This window comes from Mycteria americana (genome assembly GCF_035582795.1).
Source record: "Mycteria americana isolate JAX WOST 10 ecotype Jacksonville Zoo and Gardens chromosome W unlocalized genomic scaffold, USCA_MyAme_1.0 Scaffold_32, whole genome shotgun sequence".
Classification (NCBI taxonomy): Eukaryota; Metazoa; Chordata; class Aves; order Ciconiiformes; family Ciconiidae; genus Mycteria; species Mycteria americana.
In genome coordinates this window covers 1,627,665-1,633,664 of record NW_027445438.1, presented here as the reverse complement: position 1 = coordinate 1,633,664, position 6,000 = coordinate 1,627,665, and positions in this window count along the sequence as shown.

Genomic DNA, 6,000 nt, shown 5'->3' with positions numbered 1-6,000 from the left:
GAGAATCAGAAGAGTAAAAGTAAGAAAACTCATGGGTTGAGATAAGAACAGTTTAATAGGTAAAGCAAAAGCCGCGCACGCAAGCAAAGCAAGGAATTCATTCACTCCTTCCCATGGGCAGGCAGGTGTTCAGCTATCTCCAGGAAAGCAGGGCTCCATCACACGTAACGGTTACTTGGGAAGACAAACGCCATCACTCCAAATGTCCCCCCCTTCCTTCTGCTTCCCCAGCTTTATATGCTGAGCATGACGTCATATGGTATGGAATAGCCCTTTGATCAGTTTGGATCAACTGTCCTGGCTGTGCCCCCTCCCAGCTTCTTGTGCACTTGACAGAGCACGGGAAGCTGAAAAGTCCTTGACTAGTGCAGCAACAACTAAAACATCTCTGTATTATCAACACTGTTCTCAGCACAAATCCAAAACATAGCCCCATACCAGCCACTATAAAGAAAGTTAACTCTATCCCAGCCAAAACCAGGACAAGTGCTTACACAGAGTCAAGGCCTTTTCTGCTCCTCACACCACCCCACCAGCGAGTAGGCTGGGGGTGCACAAGAAATTGGGAGGGAATACAGCTGGGACAGCTGACCCCAACTGACCAAAGGGATTTTCCATACCATATGATGTCATGCTTGGTATATAAAGCTGGGGGAAGAAGAAGGAAGGGGGGAACATTTGGAGTTATGGTGTTTGTCTTCCCAAGTTAACTTTATGCGTGTCGGAGCCCTGCTTTCCTGGAGATGGCTGAACACCTGCCTGCCCATGGGAAGTAGCGAATGAATTCCTTGCTTTGCTTTGCTTGTGTGTATGTGGCTTTTGCTTTCCCTATTAAACTGTCTTTATCTCAACCCATGAGTTTTCTCACTTTTACCCTTCTGATTCTCTCTCCCATCCCACTGTGAGGGGAGTGAGTGAGTGGCTGTTTGGTGCTTAGTTGCTGGCTAGGGTTAAACCAGAACAGCCATGTCCCACCAGGTCCTTCACATGCGCTGGTCTCACACTCAGGCTTTCACATAGGCCAGATCAGCAAACTTCCCTTGTGGTATTTCTTTTAGTACTATATATGAGCTGTGTGGGGTTTTGTTTTTATTTTTGTAATCACTTAAAAATATAATGTGATCAAGGGCCTGGTTCACAATGAACTTATCAGAACTAATCAGCCCTTCATTATCAGCTCCTGAAGGAGAAGTATTTTTACACCAGGGGCAATGGAGCATGATTTTCTCCAGGCTGTTTTAGGAGTGTGTGCTAGCTACCCTGCAGCATTCACTGTAGGACAGTGTTGCGTTACAAATAGGAGTCTGAGGAACGGCTAGGAGGGAACCCTCCCGTTGAGTCACGAGGTTCAGACACGACCCCCTTGCTTTCTAAACTCCTTCTCAGAGAGGAGTCTAGGTGCAGCTTGGTCCAGTCTTAGACTAAGACTTGGTCAATGGTTTATTTCCAGAGTGTATAGCCACTTATCAGAACCAGAGCCCTCTCAGGGCTTTTGCTAAGGCAACAGCATTAATTTACAACGTTATAAGTCCAGTCGTGTTCAGCGTACTGAAGTTCACAATTACAGATTCACAAATAATGCGCTTACACCCCCAGTCTAGTCGTGTTGCATGAACTATCACGGCCACACTTAAAGAGTCTGGTCGTGTTCAATGAGAACTACCACGGCTAGATTAATGAAGAGTGCAGTTTATTAGAGAAACAGACACACAGGTTCTTTGGATAACTGGTGATAAATTCACTGTCTGCAAAGCACGTGCAAATACCAAGAGTATGAGTAACACTGCCGGCTACAAACACGTTAAAAGATAATAAAGCAACTCTACAGCGATTTCTAAGTTTCCCGGGGAGGCACTTGGTATAACCAAGTCTTCGAATCTTACCCAAAGGCATCCCGATGGGGGGGAAGAGAGGCTCAGCCCGTCGACTGATCCCAGAGGTCAGAGTGATACACGATGGTGTCTTCCCTAACATTCTCTTTCTCTTAAGCTATTTTATACTATCTTTCACCTTTCAGGTGGAGCTTGAGTGACTCTAGTCATACATACCTTTGTTTAGGATTGGTGTAAAGTTTTCTCGCTTCGCTTTTAAAGGTATAAGCTAGAAAAATTCAAAGCGCAAGCTCAGTGAGGGGTGGTCGCACCTTGGAGGCGGGTAGCTTTTGGGATGGAGGTGTGTTTTGGTATTATAATGATGTTATAATGAGCAAAGTTCACCAAAAGGACAGCATTTTGTCAGAAACATGACAGACTGTTGGCCCAGGGTAGCAAATATGCAGCTTATCAGTTCCATAATACCTTTAATTTCCCATATAATCGCTGAGCCTGGCCGTGGTATCTCCACACCGCTCCACCCTCCGGGCAGTACCTCTTAGAGTCAGCACACCAAGTTCCCCTGGCACTACTGACGTCTAAGGTTACAGGCCTAGGGAACTTCCATGGAATGGATTCCTTGCATGTCAGCCGCATTCCACCTGGGAAGCTTCTTCAATGCTGTGCCTTACCTAAAAGTGTAATTTCTAAGTCACCTCAGCAATTATCCCACAGGCAGGAGGGACAACCAGTAGTTGGGGTTCACAGGACCATGAGCTGAGGGCTGCCTCTGAAGGGCCCTTTTGTTGTGACCCAGCTGCTGCAGCACAGTGAGATACTGCATCATGGGCAGCTTTTACACCCCGAATTGTGTCGCCTTTCATGGTGGCCCTGCAGTGAGCAGGTTTAGGTGTTTTTACTCTTCCACAAATTCTCCACTAATCACCCCTTTGATGGAAAGTGTGTAACAAAGGGATGCTAATGCCCATAATTTGCTCAGCTGGATGAAATCCAAACATATATTTTGTCACACTGTCGTGTGTGTGCAGGACATTGTAAATGTCATGCTTTAACTTCTTGCTGGAAACCATGACTTAGGCAACGTTTGTGTTTGACAAGAAAAACACTCCATAATCGATTTTCACATGGAGATAATTTCGAACTAATTAAAGAAAGAAAAATCACACCCCCAGGCTCGAAGGCAAGGCAGTTTCTACACGGGCGTCAACAGCCGCAAGTGGCAGGTGCCGGCGCGGGGCAGCAGTAGCCTCCCCATCCCGGGTGGTAGGGGTGGCTCTCGTCCCCACCCCCACAACTGCACCTGCAGTTTGCAAAGGGTTAAACGCAATTTGCGGTGGTGTAGCATAATGGCTCCCAACCTAAACAAAAGGAATGATTAAGGGGTATAATATAAGGGGTGTATTTTTGAGCTACACAAAGCCCGATAAGGAAGATTTGTGTTACTAATGTCTGTGAAAAGATGTTCACGTGGTAGTTATATGGTCGCTTGCATTTACAGTTCAGCGCTTGCAGCAGTAAATCAGCAGCCTGGAAACAAAAGGGTTATTTTCTGCTCCCCCTCCTTCTGAAAATAAATAAAAAAGAAAGAATAAAACCCGACCTGCCCAACTTAAGCCATATTGTAAAAATGAACATGAAATAAAATATGCGAGGAGGGGAACAGGGTTTATCTAAGAAATACGGCTGATCTGAATGTACTGCAGCATTTCAGTGTCCCTCAAAGCAGAGATGGCCTTACCCTGAACCCCTCTTCAGCCCCTTCCTGTAGACGGTTTGCTTTTCTCCTGCACTAAGCATGAAAATAATATCACATATATTACCAGCCCTCTCTCGCTGGGTTCAAGCTGTTATAATTTGAATTATGGGGCATTTAAAAATTATGAGTGAGATTCGAAGTTGTATCTTTGAAACCGGCACAGAAAAATCATTCCTCATTGCTTTGAAAACTGCCCTGAAATTAAATTAAAACAAAATGGAGTCTTCCTCCCAACGTGTGAGTCTTGACAGAGCTACTCTCCACCTTGATTTTCTATTTTTTTCCTTCTCTTTTTTTTAAGCATAAACATTATATAGGATAATACAGCAATTGAAATGGGAAACATGATTTGTATCTCGCTGCAGCAGGAGGCTGCCTACTATAACACTCGGCGTAAGCTGAGAGTTGCAAAATGCAGAGCTGTGTGCGTATTTCTGCCTCTCACCCCCGCCAGAAGACAGAAAGGAGCGGCGGACCAATCAGAGAGCCCGGTTTCATAAAAACTGGTCTCTGATTGGCTGTGTGGAAAAGGGTATTGGGAACAAAGAGAATTCTCTTTCAGGTACTGAGCTAGAGCTGGCTTTTACTCCCCCTTCTTCATTGTTGCTGCTCATTGCTGCCATAAGGTAGCTTGTTGTGTAGTGTGTGTATTGTGCGCAGAGTGTACAGGGGGTTTTTGTTTTAAGAAAGGAAGTTTCATGGTATTTGGTGCTCTCTTTTTCCAAACACAATAAATCTGTTGAAGACATTAGCATTTTTTTTCCAAAAAATAAAAAGCGGCTGCAACAAAAAAACCCACACTCAATGCAGTTAGAAGGAAAAGGTCAACTCGATCCAATACAGATCGTAAGTACGGTTGCGTGGTGTGTCTATAGCACTTTTTTAAATGCAAAGGGGAGTGTTAAGAGTTTTGGGCGTTGAAACAACTAGGGTTGTTTGTTTTTTTTTGGGGGGGGGGGGGGGGCGTTAAAAAAGAAAAACAAATATTCCCACAAGCAGGATGAGTTATTTGAGGGAAATGAGAGGGTGAAAGTACTGTAGGCACAAATCATACTTGGCAGTGTACTCGGGGGTTGTAAAAACATTAGTGCCTTTTTGGGGGTTTTATCTAACTAAAAGGGAAAAATAAGTGACACAATTACAGATAAGTCTTCATTACATCATCCCCCCAAGAGCAAGAAACTTGCTAATAGGAGTGATGGGATACAGACAGATCTTGGTGGCACAGGAGCTGTTTCTTCTGTCACGTTAATGCCAGAAACGTAAGGCTAAAGCCAGGGGGTAGAATTGACCATTTGTTACTGGTGTCTTGAACGTTTCCTCCCAAGTAAGTCCCAAACTGTCGCGTCGTGGTCACGGAGGCTGGCTCGGGGCTATTAAATATCAAATTACTGTCTTGAGGCAAGAGGACATGAAGACCTCGAAATACCTTTCCCCCCGCCATATCTCCTTTCTGAACTATTACAAATTGCAGATAAGTCGAGGAAATGCTTATAAATTGTTTCTCTAAAACATATTCTTTGCTATGGCGCACCCCCCCAAAACAAACAAACACACACCACCCCACCTCCCCCCCAACCAAACCAAAAAATTTCAGGGATCCCCTTTGCTGAGGAAGAAAATACTTCACCTCCGTAACTTGTAGCGGCTGGGGGGAAGGGAAAGGAAGTAGCAGGGAAGTTGTTTGGTTTTGTTTGTTTTTTTTTTTTTTAGACCAGATCAGTATTTATTTGATATGCTTGTCAGCCTTTTTTGTTCTCACGACAACCAATTGAGCCTGTGAGCCTCACGTGATGCGAGAGACCTGAACTGGAACCGCTGCTCCTCAGGGGTTGGCGATTGCTGGCTCGGACGCTCCTCCCCACTGCCTCATCACCGGCTATTCATTACGGCTTTTAGTTTCCCGATGCCGGCTAATTAAAAATACTAAGCTAAAGTCCGAGACCGTCTGACTTTTGGGGGGAGGGAAGGAGAGGCGGGGGAGGGGGGGAGCGGATGAGCTGGTGGAGGAAGGGGGGAAGAAATAGACTATAAGGTTTCCTGAGACAATAAGGGGGGGAGCGATCCGTCCCGAAAAAAGGTCGTCTGTTTTCTCTCTTTGGATTCTATAATTACTGAATTACTTACCACATGACTGATTAGCCCAAGCTCCCGATTTTTAAAAAATATTTTTATAGACAGCAATTTGGAACTCTCATCTGTGCGTATGTTTTTTAAAAAATGTTTATGGGGGGGGAAGACACCCCCCCCCCCAAATTGTATCCTTGGGAAAATGGATGTGCTCTCATTTGAGAGCACACTCTCCTTTCTTCATCCCCACAATATGTTTTGATAACCTGTTTATCTGATCAGTGATTTCCCCTCCTCCTCTTCCTCAGCCTCCCCCCCCGCCTCGTCTTTCCCTCCGTTTCC